The 25363-nt window shown below is 38.2% G+C and overlaps 1 long non-coding RNA gene across 1 annotated transcript in view; it reads left to right on the forward strand.

Moving 5' to 3' along the window:
- LOC109027660 (uncharacterized) overlaps positions 1-25363 on the forward strand; it is a 194476-nt gene that overhangs the window by 35453 nt on the left and 133660 nt on the right. The window contains exon 2 of the long non-coding RNA XR_002006688.3: positions 10954-11030. This is a non-coding gene — a long non-coding RNA (uncharacterized lncRNA). The remainder of the gene's footprint in view (positions 1-10953; positions 11031-25363) is intronic.

Raw genomic sequence — 25363 nt, forward strand, 5'->3', positions numbered from 1 at the left:
TCTGGCAGCTGCCTCCCATTTTCTGGCAAGCTCTTTCAGTTCTATATATTGCAGTCTTCAAGAGAAGTTCTAGAGACAATTATCTGGAAGCTTTTGCTCGCTGATAATCTAACCCTTCCATCTGCTATACAAGGAGATATGCAAATCATGCAATGTTAGTTCTCCACTAATGCCCACTCATCAACCATTTGTCACCCATCCAATAGACAAAGACAAATCTGTATTAAGAAGTTCAAAAGGGCCAGGTGCCGTGGCTCATGCTTGTAATCCCAACACTTTGGGAAGCGGAAGCAGGAGGAGGATTGCTTGAGCCCAGGAGTTCGAGACCAGCCTGGGCACCATAGTGAGACCTTGTCTTTACAAAAAAAACCCAAAAACCAAAAAACAAAAATAAACATTAGCTGTGCATAGTGGTGTGCACCTGTAGTCCCAGCTACTTGGGAGACTGAGGTGGGAGGATTGCTTGAGCCTGGGAGATGGAGGCTGTGGTGAGCCATGATCATACCACTGCACTCCAGCCTGGGCAACAGAGGGAGACCCTACCCTATCTTGAAAAGAGAAAAAAGAAAAAAGAAAAGAAGTTCAAAATGTCTTTTCGAGCACAAGATACAGGAATGTACTATTAATTTTCCATTGATCTTCAGCCTAAAGTAAAGGCTTACAGAGCAGCAACTGTAGCCAATCTATAACATGGGGGAACTGCCAAAATCTCATGTGACATCAAGAGGAGTATTCACAGGGCTATCCACACTCACCCTCAAATAGAAAGAGATGGCCACTCACAGAAAGATCTCAGAGAAAAGTTTGTTATATTGCAGTGGTTCTACAATTTTAGCATGCATCAGAACCAACTGTTAAAACACAGATTGCAAGCCGGATCACTTGAGCCCAGGAGTTCAAGATCAGGCTGGGCAATATGGCAAAACCCCGTCTCTACCAAAAAAATATAAAAATTAACCGGGCATAATAGCACATGCTTGTAGTCCCAGCTGTGGGTGGCGAACTGAGGCAGGAGGATCGCTTGAGCTTGGGAGGCAAAGGTTGCAGTGAGCCAAGATTGCACTACTGCACTCCAGCCTGGGCAACAGTGAGACCCTGTCCCAAAACACACACACACACACACACACACACACACAGACAGACAGACAGAGAGAGAGAGATTGCAGAGCCCCCTACCCCCAGAGATTTTTGTGTCAGTAGATCTAAGCTTGGCCAGAAGAATTTGCATTTCTATCAAGTTCCCAGATGATGCAGGGATGACAATAGATATTCTAGAGAGACTAACCCAGGGACAGTCAAAGTAGTGAAACCAAGAGTGTGGATGCTAGAGTATAATAATTGAAGGTAGTCCTCGCAGAATTTGGCTGTCAGAGATGAGGTAGCTAAGCCTAAGAAACCACCTGGATAAGAGGCTAAACTAACAACAGCAACAAGCTCTTTACAGAATAACAATCTACAGGTCAGTGATACATTAAACTAGTCAGATATCACATCTTATCAATTGACACCTCTCTTAGCTAGTAATGTTATCTCTGGTTTTCTCTTACCATATAAATAATAGTGATAGATTACTAATAGAGTGGAATATTGTTGAATATTGGCTCACAGGAACCATCTGTTTTTCTTGCATTTTTTCCAGATAAGGTTTTTTTTTTTCACATTTAAATGATCTGCATCTTGAAGTATCTGCCATTTATAAAGGGAGTTCAATATACCACAGCACCCAGGAATATGAGTGGGAGGAACCATATTTCATAGTTACTTTGTCCTGGAGGCACTCCCTCTTGTCCAAGTTTCAGCCAGGGAATCAATGGGGGAGCAAACCAAGATCAATTTTAATTGATTGTTCTGGTTTTTAAATAATTTGCATTCTTCCCTAATACTTGACAGAATGACCACAGTACTTGAGTTTTGTACCCTGTAATTTTAACTCTAATTCTTAAAGCATTTTACTGTACAGCAACTTTTGCATCTACAAACAGCATACTGCCCTCATGGTTTGTCAGAGGAAATAGGGGAGCAGAATAAAGGGGGAAATGTGACAAAAACATGCTTTTATTTGTGTACTTACACACACACACACACACATACACACACACACACACACACACACACACACACACACACACACAGACTCTAGCTGCCATGGTTCCCATTGCTGGTATTAAAATGTTGTTTAGGGAATAAAATTTTGCAAATATTAAATTGACGCACTTTAATTTCTTCTTAAATCATGTTTGCAGACTTCTGCCTCCAAAATTATGTCATAAGGTTAGTTGCCCCAAAGCAGGAGACAGCAGCATTGGGAATGGTCTTTAAAATCAGGTTTGGATGCTACAGTACACTGGTAATCGCTTTAGCAAATGGTTAGCAAATGTGGCAGATGGCATTGGTTGTCTACCCAGCAGTGATTCTCTGCTTCTAATCTTGTTAATAGAATCCAGACTGTGGGGCATACATTGTGCCCAGCCTTTTGAGTGTCTAAGTAATTCAAATGACTAAAAAATACTTATAGAGACTATATAAATTAGTGGTTCTCCATTTTGATGGTATATTACATTCAAATGAGAAGCTTAAAAATACTGAAATCAGGGATCTACTCCCATAAATTCTGGTTTAATTAATCTAGAGTGAGACAAGGCATTGATATTTGTAAAAGCTCAAAAGTAGCTATGGATGAGAATCATTGGTTTTAATTTTTGAAATCATCACATTTTAAAACAAGTTGGTCTATTCTCAGTTCTCTCTTTACTTCCAGTTATAAGACTATATAAAGACAAAATAATGAATAATATGGATACGACACTGGAAAACTGCCAACATCTCATTTAATACCAAGAGCAGTAATTACAGGGCCAAGTACACAGCATTAATGAAACTAAATTTCCTTTTTACCTCTGAGTCAGTCTGAGAAAACATGTGGACTGCCTAAATAATATCCATTTTTGAGTCCTGTCATTGGTAAGATATTTTCCATACACATTCATTAAACATTTATAACATTACAAAAATGAGGAATTAGTATCCATCCCCATTTTATAGATGAGAATATTGAGGCATGACAGGAATGTAGTTAGTGGAAGCAACTCAGATTTCTTGGGCTCCAGAGTTCATAATCTTTCTACTCTACTGTTACTGCTTTTCAAAAGCTGTCTCTTTTCACCACCTTCCCAATACCAGATCCTCTGCTTATATAGGGCAAAGCCAGCATTGGAATTTGCCATTTCTGTCTAATACTTCAGCTCCTAAATTTTAGATTCAATATAGTCATGAGCCAGTTCTATTGGATTACTTTTTGGGACCAAGACTGTGTCTACCAGTCCAAGTCCTCAAGGCCAACCCCTTCAGCTCCTGGGAGCATTCCAGTGCCTCCAATCCTAGAGGAATGACAGCAATTACCATGAGCTTCTTGGTGTTCATTTTTAGAAACTGTTTTTCTCTTCTGGAAATATTTGTCTTGAATCATCAAGAATTAAATTCATCAGTACATTGTGTCTCAGTCACTTTGGGATGTAAATGATCAGGATTGGCCATCACATCCAGCAGGCTGACTGGATAAAAATCAGATTTTTTTTTTTTTTTCTGAGACGGGGTTTCGCTCTTGTTGCCCATGCTGGAGTGCAATGGCGCGACCTCGGCTCACTGCAACCTCTGCCTCCTGAGTTCAAGCGATTCTCCTGCCTCAGCCTCCTGAGTAGCTGGGATTACAGGCATGTGCCACCACGCCCAGCTAATTTTGTATTTTTAGTAGAAACGGGGTTTCTCCACGCTGCTCAGGCTGGTGTCGAACTCCTGACCTCAGGCGATCCACCCGCCTTGGCCTCCCAAAGTGCTGGGATTATAGGCATGAGCCACTGTGCCCGGCCCAGATTTCAATTTTAACAAAACATTTCTTGTCATGCATTTTAACTGTTAATGCGCCTTATAAGAGGGCCTATGATGTTCCAGAACAAAATGTAGTTTCAAGTCTGAATTTTCTCTTTTGGCCTACTAGTGACTGAAAATGCCCTAGACGATTTGTTATTGTTAGTATTTTGCTTAGCTGTCAACAAAATCTTCTTTACCTATAATCAGTGGATATGGGGAAAAAAATCTCAAGCCAATATTAACTGACTTGATTTATTTTGTTTCTGATATTTCTCTTACTTTACTCATTTTTCAGTTCATTGCATCTAAGCTGTTGAATTCTATTAGGAAGGGCCATTTTCCAAATGACCAAAGCAGTTGTAAAAAATATTACTGTTAAGTTTCTGAATACTATAGTACTTCAATTCATGTTCATTTGCACTCCCTGAACATGCTGGGTTTTTTTTGGGTAAATATGACAGAGGTGTATTGATCTCTTAAGTGCTTAGTCAAGCTCTGTTAATACTGCTAGCCATAAACTACCTATCAGAATGGGATGGCTTGGAAATGTTTGCATGTATGAGTCAAACTTAAATAAAATAATTTATCACAAGACTACATTTCTGGACTTACTGGGAATGCATACTAGATTTTTTTTTTTTTTTTGCATGGTGTTATTAACCTACATGTTGGCTTTGTCTAATTCTATGTAAAGTATGCTGATTTATTAGAATGCTCACTCTACAGTAAACTGATAATTGGATGCTCTTGAAAGAATGAGTTTCATTCACCTAGTCAATGACCGCAGATATTACTGAAGTAAACCTCTTAACAGTGTTGGGGCGTATTTTGGCCATGATCAATGTTTCTGAATCTTCCCTTGTATTTTTTGTTTTGTTTTGTTTTATTTGGCACTATCTGCATTAATTTAAATCTGCAACAAATTTAATGTGCTAAATTTATCTTGACACAAAATTTCATCACTTTTCTGGAGATGTGAACTTTTCTTTGTTTATTATAGATTAAAAATCTTCCCTGACAGTCTTTGGAAATAATCTATTTGTACTTATGTCAATATGCATCAGTGGTTGACAATAAGTAAAGTGAAAAATTAAAGACACTGCCCTTAAAATAATTGAATTACATTTCTTTTCTTTTTGTTTTTAAAGCCATTGCAAGTATCTACCTTGGTGCCCTCTAAAGAAATTCTGAATTTTCTGAGAACAAGAGGTCTAGTCCAATATGTGGAAGTCTTTTCTGTATGTCTCTGAGTAGAAAGTGAGAATTGATATGCCAAGGGATGAGTAATGAGCCTCATCTTGATGCAGAGTCCCCAAGAACCAACTTTTACTGAGGAGCATGCAGGCAACTTTATACCCCATTTGACAACATTAAACTCAAAAGAAGAAAATCAGACACTGGTTCGAAACTATGTGCAGATTGCTTATCAATCCTCTGACATATACATAATGAAAAGATGTAAAATATACAGTTTAATGGCATTTTGTTAGAATTACCAGACAAAGAGGGAAAAACCCCACAGTATGAATGTGTATGCCATACTTTCTGGTTAGAGTAGAAGCTACTTGAGAATGTTTGATTTTTTTGTTCCCCATTTTAATGTTCAGGAAGTTAAAATTTTCTCTAGATATAAAGAAAATAAGGGTCACCATGTTTATTTGATTGGTTTTCTTTGAAAAAATAGTATAAAAAGCTATACATGCGTATGGTAAGAAGTTCAAAAGGTAGCAAAAGGGATTTGAGGCAAAAAGTAAGCCTCCTCCCTCCTAAAAGTATTAGGTAATAGGCTACCTAAGATCTTCCTGAAGACAGCCAGCTACCTGTTTTCTTGCATATGCTGCCCTAGACACGTTCAATGCATTCACAAATATATATACGTATGTAAATATGTGTGTATGTATATATATTACGCACCTGCATTCAACACATACACAAACACAAATGATAGCATGTTGCACAGTGTCTTCTACTTTGATGTTTTTCATTTAATAATGCTTTTTGAAGAGTTTTTTTTTATATCATTGCACACAGAGTTGTTCCATGCCTTTTCTTTTTTTTTTTTTTTGAGACGGAGTTTCACTCTTCTTGCCCAGGCTGGAGTGCAATGGTGCGATCTCGGCTCACCACAACCTCCGTCTCCCAGGTTCAAGCGATTCTCCTGCCTCAGCCTCCCGAGTAGCTGGGATTACAGGCATATGCCACCACGCCTAGCTAATTTTCTATTTTTAGTAGAGACGGGGTTTCTCCATGTTGTTCAGGCTGGACTCAAACCCCCCTGACCTCAGGTGATCCGCCCACCTTGGCCTCCCAAAGTTCTGAGATTACAGGCATGAGCCACCATGCCTGGCCTGTTTCATGCTTTTAAAAAACTGCATAATATTTTATCAATGTAACGTAATCTATTTAAGCAGTCCTCCATTGATGGACATTTAGGTCATTTCCAATTCCTTGCTATATTGAATAATGTTTTAATGAATATCATTTTACATAGATTATTTCTTACATATGCAAGTATATCTTTAGGATATACATGTATGTGGAATTGTTGGGTTTAAGAATAAGTTTAATTAAAATTTTGACAAGCTTTGCCAGTGTGATATTTGGGCATTTAACAATCAGTGTCGCACAGACTCCAATCCATCAGAATGGATGTTGGCTGTAGACAGCTGGAAGTATTAGGTAATAGGCTACCTAAGATCTTCCTGAAGACAGCCAGCTACCTGTTTCTTGCATATCCTGCCACAGACACGTTCAATGCATTCACAAATATATATATATGTATGTATATATCATGTCAGATGAGAATATTGTCAGACTGCTCTTCAAAGATGTAATTGATTGTCCTCCTTTAAATAAGTTATGAGGACAGGTAGTATAGTTTTCCATTACTCTTCCTATTTATAGAATTAGCTAACTCTCGATGGTTTTTAAATAATCATTACTACCAATAAAATGTTACCTGAGACCACTGGTGAATTGTAGTCATAAAGGTGCTATATTTAGACTGCATGTTAAGTATATTAAATATGTTATGTTATTCATTACAAAGAAAAATTAAATATTGTCTATCAACATTAACATCACATAGAGCTCCTTCCTGATGTAGCTGAAAAAATGACCAAAGCAGGGGGCTTATCTGCCTCTTTTTTTGGAAGGTAAACTTCATGGGGGCAGGAACTTGTTTTGTTCTTTTTCCCCACAATAATATCTTCAACATCTAGAAAAATGTCTGGTAGCGGTAACTAAATATTTCCTTGCTGAATACATATATAAATATTGAATTGAAATACAGAGTCTTCCCTACAAGGACAAGGAAAAATTGTAAATATTCGTATAGTCACAGTTACTTTTCTTGTTACATCTATTTTCTGTTTCCTAACATTTGGAGATTGGCCACTTGTTTATTATTATTATTATTAGAGATGGAGGTCTTGGTCTGTTACACAGGTTGGAGTGCAGTGACACAATCACGGCTCTCTGCAGCCTCAGTCACCTGGGCTCCAGCAATCCTCCTGCCTCAGCCTCTCAAATAGCTGGGGCTACAGGCATGCACCACCACGCCTGGCTATTTTTAAAGTTTTTTTTCGCAGAGATGGAGTCTCATGATGTTGCCCAGGCTGGTCTTGAACACCTGGGCTCAAAAAATTCTCCCACCTTGGTTTTCCAAAGTGTTGGGATTACAGGTGTGAGCCACTGTGCCCAGCCATGGAGACTGGCCACTTATTAAAGAGGTATCCTGAAGTCAAAATTGTTAAAACAAAGCCTATATTTCACTAGGAAGAAATCCTTGAGGAAGAGTGTCTATGTTTGAACATTCTTAAGCCATGGTTATTGCTGAAATTTGTACATTTTGTAATATGGTAATTGTATTTAGCTAGCTGATGTCTTTTGTTTTGGAGGGCTGGGGTGTAGATACTTGTGAATGTAGAATTTAGCACCTGAAGCAGTAATTATGTGTACTTAGAAATTACAGGGTAGGAACTGGAAATTGGAATGGAAAAGGCAGGTTGTGGAAAATAATATGCAATATATAGATTTATATGTTAAGTACTGTGGGGACACATAGCAAAAAATGCTTGAGATACCTTAAAACAAAGTTGCTAACATTCTTAATTCTCTCCCGCCTCCCTGCCACCTCCAATTCATGAGAAACAGTGAGGCAAAGTCATGGAACAAGATGATGATTCCAAAACACCACAATATCAACACTGAATTCAATGCAGTCTCATAAATTGAGACTGTCTGGGAAATGCTTGGTGTAGGAATATGGTTTCACATCTAATGCAAAGTCTTCACAACAAACTGCATTATTTGGACTGTTTTTTAAACTTTTCTCCCATGGAAATATAATTCTATATTGTAAACACAGGAAGTTGAGATGACTGAAAAAACAACACAGAATTTCAGATAAAGAAGGACTAGCTAAATGTAGTAGGTGAGACTATATAGGAACCTTAAAAGAGTATGCATGCCAATTTTTTTTTTTTTTATAGAGTCTTGCTCTGTCCCCCAGGCTGGAGTGCAGTAGCACAATCTCAGCTAACTGCAACCTCCGCCTCCCAGGTTCAAGTGATTCTCCTGCCTCAGCCTCCCAAGAAGCTGGGATTACAGGTGCCCGCGACCACTCCTGGCTAATTTTTGTATTTTTAGTATAGATGGGGTTTCACCATGTTGGCCAGGCTGGTCTCAAACTCCTGGCCTCAAGTGATCTGCCTACCTTGGCCTCCCAAAGTGCTGGGATTACGAGGTGTGAGCCACCACACCCGGCCTTGAATGCTACATAATTTTTAGGAAAGACTCTCACTGTAAGCTTCATGAAGAGTGGGTTTCTTTGGTTCACCATTAATTCCTGCACCTAGCACCCAGCACACAGTAGGTACTAACCAAATATTTGTTGAATGAATTCATGAATGAAAAGGAAGAATGTTCTTTGTCAGGCTAACATAGGGGAATCTCAGCAAAAGCAACAAGTGGTCATCATTTGTTAAAATGTTGAACTTCATAAAGGGAAGGGATAAAGCGTGAGTTATTAAATAATGCCCGTGATATCCAGCCCGTATTCCATTAAGCCCCAGGCTAAAGGGTGAACAGTTAATTTCATAGCTGTACTAAATAGTTATATCGCATATCAGTCAAGGTGATATATGCCTCTAAATCCCTCGGAAAGCACCCAAGGGCAGAGGCCAGAAATCATTATAAGCTTGACTAGGAAAACCACTAATAAAGTGGGTCATGGAACTTTTTTTTTAATGCCAAGAAAATAATGTAATAATGGGATTGTGTCTTTCCTCATTTCCTTTGAAAATGCTTTTAGTATTAGGATCTTTTCAATCAAAGGATTTAGGAATATTCTAACAATGAAAGTTTCTGTGTTTTACATTCAGTACTTATTAAAGTGGATACCTTCTGAGTTGTATTATCAGATTAACATCTCTATGAATCAAAAAGGAGAGAGAGGGGAGTTTATTGGGCTTTGTAAAGACATTTACGTTAGGAAGACTGACAATTACTAAAGTTTTATTTGAGGGTAGTAAATGGGAAGATTTTCTGTGTGAAAATTGAATGTAGATAATAATAATGGAAGAAAGTTTAATAGATAAGGTTTTAGAATTTTACAAAGAGCTTTCACTTATAATATGCAATTAAGCATATTGGAAAAGCTATTGAAAATAAAGCATAGTTCCACATTAAAGAAATGAGGCCTGGAAGCAATATTCACAATTAACATCAGGTTAGTTCATCATCCTTTGATTTACAGTGATTTAACAATGTAGCATGGCACACATTTTTCAAAATCCAATTGCTAATCTATTTCAGGTCAAAATGAGTTGGAACACGATTAGAACTTCATCTTGGTGTTCTGACCTGAAATGAAAATGCATGTACCAGTGCTATCAAGTTTGCATTACTTCTAGGTACTACGTCATGTTTCTAGGATGGTTTTTCATCATCACAGCAACTGCACCTTGCTGGCTTATCCCTTTTTATTCCTGGAAGAGGTGGAATTCCCTTTGAAGTAAAAGGAAGTTCTGCATGTGAGATAAATGTGGAGTCTCATTGTGGAGGTGGTAGAATAAACAGGGGTTGGGATGAACATAGATACTATTCCAATCCTTTGTGTGTTCCTTTTCTTCTATCCCAAAACTTCCTAGTGAAGTACTTTTCTAGAAGTCTTCCCTACTCACCTACAAAGTGATGTGGTAAAACAAATTTTCACCTTTTAATCAAGAAAAATATTAGTTAAGAGGTGATTTAGCAATTTCCAAGGAATCTCTGATTTTTGCAAAACGTACTGGGGAAGGGATCGAATTCTTCAGTGTTTCCTTTGGGACCATGCAATAAAGATGCAGCCTTGTTAATTGGTGAACAAAGCTGATTGGCTGGGATCGCCTTGGAATACTGCATTCAAATTTGGGTAATTCCCCCCAACTTAAGGTTACTGGCTTGTGCAATGTTAGATTGTAAAAACTAAAAGAATAGAGGAAAGACTTAACAATTCATCCCCAAATGCTTTTCTACATATTTTTAATCATATCCATGTGTACTCTAATAAGCAAGATAGACACTCATATAAATTTCTTCTCAGAGCTTCTGGACAGATGCAACCTGCTTTAAGAAAACTATATGTGAAAATCCAAATTTAACCTTGTTTTTTTTTTTAAAACAAAATAACGATCCCCTTGAGAGCCTGCGAGAAACCAAAGGGAAGCTATATCCATTTGCTTAGTTCTGAAGGAGTTTCTATATTTTAAATGTTTAAGGGTCTTCTGAAGGGGAAGCAGTTTCTTTTAGTTAAAGGCCTGCAGCCACAAAGAGATATGTGAATTTTCTACATACCTACGAAATCTAGCACTTCTTGTAGAGCAGCACTGGTAGTTTTGGGGGCATGATGGTTATGAGAAATTTGACAGTGAGCTAGAAATAGACTTTCTGGGAAAATATGGGCTGAAAGGGATTCTCCAGCCCTTGATACTACGTAACAACAGACTCATAGTCGTACTTCTTCGATGAAATGAGACGAATCTTAAGAGCACTGGAGGCTGAAAATGTGACTCTCTGTGGGCCATTTTACTTTTCTCTTCACAGGAGTCAATGAAGCAAGTTCATGAGACTCGGAGGCAAGGACACCAAACCAGGGGTTTTAGCTCCTACCCATGGTACTGGTAAGTGATTAAAGAGCTGTAGCTTCACAAGAGACAGCAAGGGCAAGGCTAGGGCCATAAGATTTCATAAGTCTTGAAAGCAGGGAAAAGGCAGCTTGCCCGTGCTTTTACTGGAAACAGCAAAATTCAAAGTCAGGAATTCCAAACTGTCAGAGGAAGGAGTGGATCATGGTTTTGTGGGGCCTGAAGCTTATACAACTTTCAGAATACAAAATAAGGTGTAGTGTAGGGCCCTCCAAGAAATCTGTGTTAAAGAAAGGTCCTGAAGCTTATGATATGATCTATAACGTATCTTTATCCCTCGCTGTGTAAAGCATAACATACGTCACTCTTTTTTCTATTGACACCTTGATATAACATCACTCTTGAGTAGTAGTAGTAATAATAATTTATTGAGCTCTTGTTATGTGCTAAGTTCTATGTTACAACCTTCCTGCATTAGTTTGCTAGGGCTGTTGTAAACCAGTGCCACAAATTGGGTGGCTTAAAACAACACAAATTTATTTTCTGAGCTCCGGAGGCTTAAAGACCAAAACGAGTGCATTGACAGAGCCAAATTCCCTCCAAAATCTCTAGGGGAGGATCCTTCTTTGCCTCTTTCGTTTTCTGGTAGCCTCTGGCATTCCTTGACTTGTGGCAGCATCATTTCAGTCTTTGCCTCTATCTTCCATGGTGTTCATCCCTGTGTGTGTCTTCTCTCTTTTTTTTTTTTTTTTTTTTTTGAGATGGAGTCTCACTCTGTCACCCAGGGTGGAGTGCAGTGGCGTGATCTCCGCTCACTGCAAGCTCCCCCTCCCAGGTTCACGCCATTCTCCTGCCTCAGCCTCCTGAGTAGCTGGGACTACAGGCGCCCGCCACCACGCCTGGCTAATTTTTTTTTTTTGTATTTTTAGTAGAGATGGGGTTTCACCGCGGTCTCGATCTCCTGACCTCGTGATCCGCCCATCTTGGCCTCCCAAAGTGCTGGGATTACAGGCGTGAGCCACCGCACCCGGCCGTGTGTCTTCTGTTATTAGGACACCAGTCATCTTGGATTAGGGCCTACTCTAATTCAGAATGATCTCATCTTACTTTGATTACATCTGCAAATATCCTCTTTTCCCAAATCAGGTCACATTCACAGGGACTAGGAGTTAGGATCTCAACATACATTTCGGGAAGAGGGGAACACAATTCACCCTATTGCACTTACAGATGACTCCTTTAGTCTTCACACTAATCCTGAGAGGAAGTTACTATTATTACTCTCATTTTACAGTTGAATAAACTGAGAGAAATGCTGTAACTTGCCTGAGGTCGCTGAGCTAGATGCATTCGTGCTGAGATTCCATAATTCCAACCTAAGCCTGATGCTCCTGTGCCCACACACTTAATTCTGATAGAAGTGAGTTAATCAATTTCTATCTGTCTGAAAAAAGACTATAATTATAGCTAGAGTTTTCTTTAATGGGAATCAAGACAAGGAACTTCCTTCACCCATTTCTTAATTCTTTGAGATGTTCATGAATGACTTTAAGGACATCATTTCTTAAAGCTTGTTTGGCAGTGATATTTAAAGGTGCTATTCTAAAGTGTTTGGGGTCATACTCAGGTCATTCTAAGAGTCTTATTAAATCTCCTATTTAAAGCAACCAAAAATTTTCCTGGCTTAGATTTCTTATATGCAAAGACTTTTTAAAAACTGTGTATAATTGGAATCAGAACAACACAGCTAGAATTTTAAAAAATGCCCAGTGGCCATGAGTTGGTGCCATGCATTTTGGGAGTAGAGGAGTAATTGCTTTGTTTATTATAGAAATATCTCTCATGATTTATGTTATTAAAAAACAGAGATGGTTTGATGAGTTCAGAATCAAAATGGCTCACAGTCAGAAATTTTTGAGATCTTTGGAGGATTACACACCTTTATTTGCTGGGCAATAAAGGAATTCCTAGCAAGAGAAATGTCAAGTATATAGCAAAAGGGAGAATTTAGTTCTCGACCATACCACAAGTTACTTAACACCCCGTAGACCTTAGTTTCTTTCTTTTTTTAATTATTATTATACTTTAGGTTCTAGGGTACATGTGCACAACGTGCAGGTTTGATACACAGGTATACATGTGCCTTGTTGGTTTGCTGTATCCATCAACTCATCATTTACATTACGTATTTCTCCTAATGCTATCCCTCCCCCAGCCCCCCACCCCGCAACAGGCCCCAGTGTGTGATGTTCCCCGACCTGTTTCCAAGTGATCTCATTGTTCAATTCCCACCTGTGAGTAAGAACATGCAGTGTTTGGTTTTCTGTCCTTGTGATAGTTTGCTGAGAATGATGATTTTTAGCTGCATCCATGTCCCTGCAAAGGACATGAACTCATCCTTTTTTATGGCTGCATAGTATTCCATGGTGCATACGTGCCATGTTTTCTTAATCCAGTCTATCATTGTTGGACATTCTGGTTGGTTCCAAGTTTTTGCTCTTGTGAATAGTGCCACAGTAAACATATGTGTGCATGTGTCTTTTTAGTAGCATGATTTGTAATCCTCTGGGTATATACCCAGTAATGGGATGGCTGGGTCAAATGGTATTTCTAGTTCTAGATCCCTGAGGAATCGCCACACTGACTTCCACAATGGTTGAACTAGTTTACAGTCCCACCAACAGTGTAAAAGTGTTCCTATTTCTCCACATCCTCTCCAGCACCTGTTGTTTCCTGACTTTTTAATGATCGCCATTCTAACTGGTGTGAGATGGTATCTCATTGTGGTTTTGATTTGCATTTCTGTGATGACCAGTGATGTTGAGCATTTTTTCATGTGTCTGTTGGCGGCATAGATGTCTTCTTTTGAGAAGTATCTGTTCATATCCTTTGCCCACTTGTTGATGGGGTTGTTTTTTTCTCGTAAATTTGTTTGGGTTCTTTGTAGATTCTGGATATTAGCCCTTTGTCAGATGGGTAGATTGCAAAAATTTTCTCCCATTCTGTAGGTGGCCTGTTCACCCTGATGGTAGTTTCTTTTCTGTGCAGAAGCTCTTTAATTTAATTAGATCCCATTTGTCTATTTTGGCTTTTGTTGCCATTGCTTTTGGTGTTTTAGTCATGACGTCCTTGCCCATGCCTATGTCCTGAATGGCATTGCCTAGGTTTTCTTCTAGGGTTTTTATGGTTTTAGGTCTAACATTTAAGTCTTTAATGCATATTGAATTAATTTTTGTATAAGATGTGAGGAAGGGGTGCAGTTTCAGCTTTCTACGTATTGCTAGCCAGTTTTCCCAACATCATTTATTAAATAGGGAATCCTTTCCCCATTTCTCATTTTTGTCAGGTTTATCAAAGATCAGATGGTTGTAGATGTGTGGTGTTATTTCTGAGGCCTCTGTTCTGTTCCATTGGTCTATATATCTGTTTTAGTAACAGTACCATGCTGTTTTGGTTACTGTAGCTTTGTAGTGTAGTTTGAAGTCAGGTAGCATGATGCCTCCAGTTTTGTTGTTTTTGCTTAGGATTGTCTTGGCAATGTGGGCTCTTTTTTGGTTCCATATGAACTTTAAAGTAGTTTTTTCCAATTCTGTGAAGAAAGTCATTGGTAGCTTGATGGGAATGGCATTGAATCTATAAATTACTTTGGGCAGTATGACCATTTTCACGATATTGGTTCTTCCTATCCATGAGCATGGAATATTCTTCCATTTGTTTGTGTCCTCTTTTATTTCATTGAGTAGTGGTTTGTAGTTCTCCTTGAAGAGGTCCTTCACATCCCTTGTAAGTTGGATTCCTAGGTATTTTATTCTCTTTGTAGCAGTTGTGAATGGGAGTTCACTCATGATTTGGCTCTCTGTCTGTTAATGGTGTATAGGAATGCTTGTGATTTTTGCACATTGATTTTGTATCCTGAGACTTTGCTAAATTTGCTTATCAGCTTAAGGAGATTTTAGGCTGAGTCGATGGGGTTTTCTAAATATACAATCATGTCGTCTGCAAACAGGGACAATTTGACTTCCTCTTTTCCTAATTGAATACCCTTTATTTATTTCTCTTGCCTGATTGCCGTGGCCAGAACTTCCAACATTATATTGAATAGGAGTGGTGAGAGAGGGCATCCTTGTCTTGTGCCGGTTTTTAAAGGGAATGCTTCCAGTTTTTGCCCATTCAGTATGATATTGGCTGTGGGTTTGTCATATATAGCTCTTATTATTTTGAGATTCCTTCCATCAGTACCTAGTTTATTGAGAGTTTTTAGCATGAAGGGCTGTTGAATTTTGTTGAAGGCCTTTTCTGCATCTATTGAGATAATTATGTGGTTTTTGTTGTTGGTTTTGTTTATGTGATGGATTATGTTTATTGATTTGCATATGTTGAATCAGCCTTGCACCCCAGGGATGAAGCCAACTTGATGGGGGTGGATAAGCTTTTTGATGTGCTGCTGGATTCGGTTTGCCAGTATTTTATTGAGGATTTTTGCATCAATGTTCACCAGGGATATTGGTCTAAAATTCTCTTTTTTCGTTGTGTCTCTGCCAGGCTTTGGTATCAGGATGATCTTGGCCTCATAAAATGAGTTAGGGAGGATTCCCTCTTTTTCTGTTGATTGGAATAGTTTCAGAAGGAATAGTACCAGCTCCTCTTTGTACCTCTGGTAGAATTTGGCTATGAATCCATCTGGTCCTGGACTTTTTTTGTTTGGTAGGTTATTAATTATTGCCTCAATTTCAGAGCCTGTTATTGGTCAATTCAGAGATTCACCTTCTTCCTGGTTTAGTCTTGGGAGGGTGTATGAGTCCAGGAATTTATCCATTTCTTTTAGATTTTCTAGTTTATTTGCATATAGGTATTTATAGAATTCTCTGATGGTAATTTGTATTTTTGTGGGATCAGTGGTGATATCCTCTTTATCATTTTTTATTGCATGTATTTGATTCCTCTCTCTTTTCTTCTTTATTAGTCTTGCTAGTGGTCTCTCAGTTTTGCTGATCTTTTCAAAAAACGTCTCCTAGATTCATTGATGTTTTGAAGGATTTTTTGTATCTCCGCCTCCTTCAGTTCTGCTCTCATGTTAGTTATTTCTTGCCTTCTGCTAGCTTTTGAATTTGTTTGTTCTTGCTTCTCTAGTTATTTTAATTGTGACGTTAGGGTGTCGATTTTAGATCTTTCCTGCTTTCTCTTGTGGACGTTTAGTGCTATAAATTTCCCTCTACACACTGCTTTAAATGTGTCCCAGAGATTCTGGTACGTTGTGTCTTTGTTCTCATTGGTTTCAAAGAACATCTTTGTTTCTGCCTTCATTTCATTATCTACCCAGTAGTCATTCAGGAGCAAGTTTTTCAGTTTCCATGTAGTTGTGCAGTTTTGAGTGAGTTTCTTAATCCTGAGTTCTAATTTGATTGCACTGTGGTCTGAGAGACAGTTTGTTGTTATTTCTATTCTTTAACATTTGCTGAGGAGTGCTTTACTTCCCATTATGTGGCCAATTTTGGAATAAGCGCGATGTGCTAAGAAGAGTGTATATTCTGTTGATTTAGGATGGAGAGTTCTGTAGATGTCTATTAGGTCTGCTTGGTGCAGAGCTGAGTTCAAGTCCTGGATATCCTTGTTAACCTTCTGTCCCGTTGATCTGTCTAATATTGACAGTGGGGTGTTAAAGTCTACCACTATTATCGTGTGGCAACCTACAAAGTCTCTTTGTAGGTTTCTAAGGACTTGCTTTATGAATCTGGGTGCTTCTATATTGGGTGCATATATTTTTAGGATAGTTAGCTCTTCTTGTTGAATTGATCCCTTTACCATTATATAATGGCCTTCTTTGTCTCTTTTGATCTTTGTTGGTTTAAAGTCTGTTTTATCAGAGACTAGGATTGCAACCCCTGCTTTTTTTGGTTTCCATTTGCTTGGTAGATCTTCCTCCATCCCTTTATTTTGAACCCATATGCATCTTTGTACGTGAGATGGGTCTCCTGAATATAGCACACTGATGGGTCTTGACTCTTTATCCAATTCGCCAGTCTTTGTCTTTTAATTGGGGCATTTAGCCCATTTACATTTAAGGTTAATATTGTTATGTGTGAATTTGATCCTGTCATTATGATGTTTGCTGATTATTTTGCCTTTTAATTGATGCAGTTTCTTCATAGCATGGATGGTCTTTACAATTTGGCCTGTTTTTGCAGTGGCTGGTACCGGTTGTTTCTTTCCATGTTTAGTGCTTCCTTCAGGAGCTCTTGTAAGGCAGGCCTGGTGGTGACAAAATCTCTCAGTATTTGCTTGTCTGTAAAGGATTTTTATTTCTCCTTCACTTATGAAGCTTAGTTTGGCTGGGTATGAAATTCTGGTTGAAAATTCTTTTCTTTAAGAATGTTGAATATTGGCCCCCACTCTCCTCTGGCCTCTAGGGTTTCTGCTGAGAGATCCACTGTTAGTCTGTTGGGCCTTCCTTTGTGGGTAACTTGACCTTTCTCTCTGGCTGCCCTTAACACTTTTTCCTTCATTTCTACCTTGGTGAATCTGACAATTTTGTGTCTTGGGGTTCTCTTCTCAAGGAGTATCTTTGTGGCGTTCTCTGTATTTCCTGAATTTGAATGTTGCCCTGCCTTGCTGTGTTGGGGAAGTTCTCCTGGAGAATATCCTGAACAGTGTTTTCCAACTTGGTTCCAGTCTCCCCATCACTTTCAGGTATACCAATCAAACATAGCTTTGGTCTTTTCACATAGTCCTATATTTCTTGGAGGCTTTGTTCATTTCTTTTTATTTTTTTTCTCTAACCTTGTTTTCTCGATTTATTTCATTAATTTGATCAGACCTTAGTTTCTTGTTCATAAAATATGGAAATGGGCAGGGGTTCTTAAGGTATTTTGCTATGTCAAGTTATTACTCTAAAATTTTCCCACACTATATTGGGATTTAAAAAATATTGACTACAATTAGCCATAAAAGCAAATAAAAAATTTAGAATAAACACCCAACATCATTCTATTGTGCAAACTGTTTTTTCATGATAGAAATTTTTGCTTAATAATATTATATTTTATGTCAATCCACGATGAATGGACATGTCGGGTTTCTATGGCTTTGTCTCCTTTCTCTTCCAAACATGTAGTATAGACCAGGGGTCCCCAATCCCTGGCACTGGCACCGGTCTGTGGTTAGGAACCGGGCCACACAACGGGACGTGAGTGGTGGCGAGTGAGCATTACGGCCTGAGCTCCACCTCCTGTCAGATCAGCAGTGACATTAGATTCTCACAGGGGCAGAAACTCTATTGTGAACTGCACATGTGAGGGATCTAGGTTGTGTACTCCTTATGAGAATCTAATTAATGTCTGATGACCTGATGAACAGTTTCATCCTGAAACCATCCCTCCTCCACCCCCATCTGTGGGAAAATTGTCCATGAAACCAGTCCCTGGTGCCAGAAAAGTTGGGGACCACTGGTATAGATTATCTGTTGAAGTATTTCAAATCTAGAAACTCGAATGAAATTGAGGTGTGTTCTCTGATCCGCTGGTCCCACCCAGTACCTGGGGTGTGGGCTTTAACCATCACACTATCATGTCCTACCCTCTGAGGGAGGTGCTTGCTTGTGGTATTCTGTGTAGTTAGTATAGAGCTCAGCAAAATGTCACAGAAGAGGTGCAAATCCTTTGGTTCACAATGCATGAAGATGTAGGTGGGAAACTGGGAAAGCAGGTTCTCACCCCACAGTGGTGAGAACTTCTGATGAAGACACACCCCCTGGCAGGCACTGCATGGTACTGAGAGCACTCACCAATGCCACCACAGTGACAGAACTTAGTCCTGTATAGACCTCTCAGGTAAGCTCTCCCAGGTAGACCCTCTCATCCTCCGTAATCATATACTACCTTCTAGCTCCTCTCCATGTCACACTGTGGGAGGACAGGGGATCTGACCTTTTAAAAACAGACAAACCAACAAAACAACATCTAAAACATTCCCAAGACTCCATTATGGTACCTATTCTTATCTCCCTTGTATAAGTAAATGAACAGATGTAAAACTCAATCTCTTAATCTCTGTAAACTGGCATTAATAATTCAGCCTTTTATTGACTATTTTTTTCTGCTGGCCAACAAGCTACCTAGAGCCCTAAAAGGCAATGAATTAAAATATAAAAGATATTGTTGCCCATTCATTTAATAAAGTCTATCCATTTATTCATTTCCCCAATCAAGAAATATTTATTGAATGACCATTTTATGTGAGTCATAATTCTAAGCCCTGGGTATACGAAGCAGAGGAGCAAATCAAAAAGAAATATCCCTTGCCTTCAGGGAGCTTGCAGTCTCACTTGTTAAAAACAAGTCTAATTTGACAATGCGTAATGGAAAGTTAAATTATGATTCATATTTTCCAGCATTTATTTTTATTTGTAGTTTTAGCATTCATTAGATTTTAAAGGTTTATCACATATTTGTGTTTCTATTTTATCTTTAATTGTGTATTTGTGACTGATGGGCATTTTTTAGATTACTGGATCCTTGAGAACAGGAAGTTTTTTCTATTGTATAGGTCTTATTACAACAAATGCTTCTTAATCAGCACTTGTTAATGATTTTGTCATTTAAATTCACACAGTTTTAACCTTGCAAGAGGCTTTAGAGATCATCTAATTTAATTTTGTAATTATATAGGTGAGACAATGGAGGCTCTAAGGGGAATAAAGATTTTTTTATAAAATGCTAGAAAGATCTGTAATTATTAACATTGTTGCCAGGTTCACGTAGTTAATTTGGTCAAAATAGACTAGAATCTAATTCTTCTGAATTATTTAATAAAACATTTCACTCAGTAACTATTTATTGAATAAAATGCAGTTTAAAGAGCTTTGATTTCGGACAAATGTCTCAAATTTAATGTTATTTCCTTCCTGCACAATCTTTGCCAATTTCTTCATTTCTCTGAGCCTTAGTTTTGTCACGGGTGAACTGGGGATAAAAATAATACATTCCTTTGAGAATTATTATGAGGATTAAATAAGATAAGATATGTAAAATACTTGGTATAAAATAAGCTTAAAACCGACAGTCTCTCATCGTATGGATGGCCTGTTTGCAACATGGCTGCCAAATGTGTATGGAAGTCAGGAAAAGGTGAACAGGACCTGAGGTAAACTCAGCATATTCTCCAGCTCTCTTGGAGAGACAACTGGAAACAGTAGTTCCATATTCAAACTAAGAAAACTCATCTGGTTTTTGCACAATTCACAGGGAGGAGGCAGAGTCTAACTTGATACTACAGGAACTGAAGTGGCTAATTTGAACATTAAAAATAAATATTTAACTTTTTGTTGTTGGTGTTCTCCAAGAGGGTGAGTTGAGTCCTATTGATTACAGCATGATTATTCCTTAATCTTGCATCGGTGATTTATTCAAGTGCCTTCTGCCATATGTGAGAGATCATATTCCTATCTTACGTCTGAGTAAAAAGTAAATGTAGGTAGTGTTGCTTAAAACTATGACGGCCGGGCACGGTGGCTCACGCCTGTAATCCTAGCACTTTGGGAAGCCAAGGCAGGCGGATCACAAGGTCAGGAGATTGAGACCATCCTAGCCAACATGGTGAAACCCCGTCTCTACTAAAAATACAAAAAATTATCTGGGCGTGGTGCCACACGCCCTGTAGTCCCAGCTACTCCGGAGGCTGAGGCAGGAGAATGGTGTGAACCCAGGAGGCGGAGCTTGCAGTGAGCCGAGATTGTGCCACTGCACTCCAGCCTGGGCGACAGAGCGAGACTTCGTCTCAAAAAACAAAAACAAAAGTATGACAAGATAACATTATCAATTTTTTCTTTTCACTGAAAGCTGTAATTATCTTATACCTTTAATCTCTGTAATTGTTTACTGTCTTTGAAATAAACAGTATTTGGGGAAGAGAAACATAGAAGCCTTTATGTTTAACAGCACCTGATTACCTAGGCTTTTTGGTAGTGGCACTTTGGCTGTGAGGAATAGGAGAGAGAAGTAGCTACTTGCCAAATGAAATAATGACTTTTATTTCATTATCTTTTTCTATACTGGTCACCTAACCACATGACTTTTATTTCATTATCTTTTTCTATACTGATCACCTAACCACAACAATGGCTATTTGTAAGAGGGACGATATTATAAAAATATAAATAAAATCATATATGCCTAAATAAATAGGGTATATTCATGCAATGGGATACAAAACGATCTGAGACCTAGCTACCTATCTGAAATATTAAACAAACTATTAACTTGCATAAATTTCTAAATTAAAATGTTGAGTAAAAAATTTAAGTGACATTATTATTAATATAAAGTTTAAGTGCTACTATTCCTTAATGAATCCACTTTAGGAAAAATATCTATTTTATTTTTATTTCCTTTTTTTTTTGAGACGGAGTCTTGCTCAGTCACCCAGGCTGCAGTGCAGTGGAGGGATCTCGGCTCACTGCAAGCTCCGCCTCCCGGGTTCACGACATTCTCCTGCCTCAGCCTTCCCAGTAGCTGGGACTACAGGCGCCCGCCACCAGGCTGGCTAATTTTTTGTACTTTTAGTAGAGACAGGGTTTCATTGTGTTAGCCAGGATGGTCTCGATCTCCTGACCTCGTGATCCGCCCATCTTGGCCTCCCAAAGTGCTGGGATTACAGGCGTGAGCCACTGCGCCCGGCCAGGGAAAATATCTATTTTAAAAACATGGGTGGGAAAGATGTTCAACTTCATGACAGCAATTCCCATGGGGAATGAAGGAAATTATATTAAAGAGAGGGACAAAGGAGGCTTCAATAGACTTTTTTTTTTTCGCATTAAAAAATGCATCAAAAGTACTTTAACATGCAATTGAAAGTAGAACTTCCTGTGATAATGAAAATATTCTGTCTCTGTGTTGTCCATTCAGGTAGCCAGTAGGCCACAAATAGCTACTGAGCACTTCAAACATGGCTAGTGTGACTGAGAAACTGAATTTTTAATTTTATTTAATTTTAGTTAATTTACATTTTAAATTAATTTAAATTTTAATGTGGCAAGTGGCTACCATATTGGACAGCCTAGTGTTAGACTACAGAGAACATTTTAAATCTTGCGTTTGACTTCAGTTTGGGAAGATCCCATCACATTGTTCTTTCATTATGAATGTGACTATAAATATTTGAAGAAAACTAAAGAATCTCTTGATAACATCCTTTAGTATTGCAAAAGGACAACTGAAAGTTATTGAGGTATTGGGGGAGGGTGGAAAAAGAATTACATTTGTGAAGTGGAATGAGTAGAAAGGTCACTATCCAGTTCCATTGGGTATCTATAGAAAAGAAAGAATCAAAAGCACTTCAGGTACTCATGGGGGGTACTTTGGATTTGGTAACAGATTTGATAAGTGAAGACTTAATTTCCCCAGTGACTCAGCTGATACAGGAGGTTTTATCTTTTTCAGAAAATTAAGAGTAAATTGGCTGGCTCAATAGACTTACTGACTCCAGTTAGATAAGTATTTGCTGTGTTTATTAAGTTGTTTATGTAGTATAATAATACAAGTGATTTAATAAAGATAAGACTTCGGATAAATGTCAACACACTTCCCACTCTGCAGCTGGTCCATTTCAAGCAGTTAAATTAAAAGATAAAACACCACTCACAAAAAAATTGATCATTGTCCAAGGGAAACATTTAAAATTGAAAGAAATCTTCCACTTTCAGTGCACAAAGGCATATGCATATGTGTAGGAAATGAACCTCTCTGTAATCCAGCAATTCTTTACCTAGAAGGAAAGGACAAGAAGCTATGTTTTGTAGGTGTTTGCTGTAATGAGATACAATTTAAAAGTACTTACGGTTTGTGGACAAGTATTAATGACCAGTGTTATTTATAGCACAAGTAATGGAGATCTTTGAATGAAACAAAATAATTACTATTAATTTTGTTATTTATCTGTCTTTATATACATCAGGACATAGCTAGTGAAAGCTTACTACAAGCTGTAAAATGTAGACGCTATTGCTGAAATTTAAAAAACGTAAAGTGGATCTGAATTTTGCCCAACCTTCTCTGTTTACATCATTTTGGGAAAAGAAGTTTTGTTTTTACTTGTAGTTTCTCTAGAACATCATCTAAAATTTAAAAATATAGTAAAAAGGGTGATAGTAGAGAAAGAAGATATATCTTCATGGTGGTTAAATCCTTGTTTCAGTGGAGTTATCTTCCAGATTAGGGGTGATGAGGCTCCCTTCCTCTGTCCTCACAAAGCACTCGGGGAAAATTTTTACCATTTCGTTATGCCCCTCATATATTTTTTCCATCTAAGGAAAAAACTTCTATCACAGTTGTTGGCATATGGAACTTGCTTAAAAGAATATTTACAGTGCAGTTCAGTTTAGAAGTGATAGCCCAGAGGGCCCATGGTCAGTTCTTGGTGAATTCGGAGCAACTGCACTTGCTTACAGGACACCAAGGTTGCTTTCACATAATAGGAAATATTGTATTAGCACATAAAGCATGATGCTAATGATGTCAACTTCTTGGTTTGATCAGAAAAACATTATTTACCATACATGGTTCTGGATTGATCTTCTGTCTTTGAAAATTGTATGGAATATTCGTAAGTGTTGTACAAGCTGTTTTTCAAATGCTTGACACACACTGACATTGGACATTTGCGATTTCAAATGCCTGGGATGAGATGTCGACCTGTTCTATGAACTGAAAATTTGGCCTTTGTAACCAGGTGTGGTAGACTATTTAATGGCCACACATTTCTCCAATTCTTGTATCCAGGCCCCTGTGCAATATGACTTTGCTGTTCCTTCCATCCAGAAGTGGAGTCTATTTCTTTAGACCTAGATGCCGGGTTAATCATGTGACTTGTTTGACAAAGAGCATGTGCCCGAAGTGATGTTGTGTGAGTTCCGGAGGCTGGGGCTTAACAGAATTTTCAGTTTCTGCCTTTGCATTCCTAGAATGCTACCCTGAGACCTCTATGTGACGAAACTTGTGCTTACTGGAGGATGAAAAGCCATTAGGTGAACTGAGGCTTCCCACCTGACAGCCAACACCAAGTACCAGACAGTTGAGTGAGGCTACCTTGGACCCTGCAGCCCATCTGATCCTCCAGCTGAGTGTAACCACATGAGTGAGCTCAGGCAAAGCCCAGAGAAGACTTTTTGTTTTAAACCACCAAATTTCGTAGTAGTTTGTTATGCAGCAAAGGGTAACTGAGACACTGAGGGTACAGCTTTTGTTCTGATTCTTAAGTGAGATTTTTGTGATAGCCTATAGAAAAATAAAGAAAAAGGATGCATTGTTAATTTCCAGATTCTTTTGGGTTTTAGAAGGATCTTAATTCCCCGATTTTGAGAGTGACATATAACTTAGTAGGGAATGACAGATGTTTTCATTAGTACAGTGTTTAAATGTAAAAGGTAAATTACATGATTAATGTTCATGCATTATTACTAACTTGTCCATTCTGTTCATGCAAATGCATTTTGTACAACATATTTTTCATGGTAGAAATTAAAATTATTTTCTTCAGGAGTTATGAGAATGAAATCAGCTGATGACTGACAAGAACAGTGGTTGAGATTTCCAGAGATTCTATATACAGGAATGACTCATCCAAATTTACCACATATTGTTCATTGTGTATATTTGTTAACCTCAGGAAAGTAAGTGTCTATGAAACGCTTGAAATAAATATATACCCACACATACTTATTATTATTTTACTGTGGTTGTTTTGGTTGTGTTGGTTGTTTCAGATTGCTCTGGGTCTGTAAGCAAAATTTAAAGGTTTTTTTTTTTTAAGTAAAAAAATGTAGAAAAGAAAAAGCTGGAGGAAAGACGAGGAGAAGTAGTAGCAAAAATCATTCCTTAGTGCACTTGCTATAGGACTGCAACCTAAAGAAAGGCTAAAAGTTGACTAGTGAAACTTAAGCAGTTTTAAAATATGCTCACATTAATCAATATTTCTCCAAATATCGTATCAGTACAAAATTTCAACAGCAAGAGTAAGCACCTTTTCACCAAGTTGTAGGCAACTGAAAATGCTTCTCAATAAAACATTTTCCAATCTCAGCTCAGAGAAATAATAATCTTTTAAAAATGTAGTGCTTAGAAGGTTGGAAGAAAGAGCAGAAGATTGCAAAACTAGGCACAAGAAGTCCACCAGCTGTTAGAAAGTTCAAAAAGTCAATAAATGAAGCTAAATACTAGTCTTCTAAAGTCATTTTTCAGGTAAGATAAATAGGGTCTTTTTCACCTTAAATTCTCATTTGACAGTATCCCAGCACATGTCTTGGCTATTAATACACTTGGGTAGCCTCAGGGAGACTTTCAAAAAGTGGTTCTTAAGACACTGATATTCTTGTCTCCAGA

This window comes from Gorilla gorilla, chromosome 6 (assembly GCF_029281585.2).
Source record: "Gorilla gorilla gorilla isolate KB3781 chromosome 6, NHGRI_mGorGor1-v2.1_pri, whole genome shotgun sequence".
NCBI classification, from domain to species: Eukaryota; Metazoa; Chordata; class Mammalia; order Primates; family Hominidae; genus Gorilla; species Gorilla gorilla.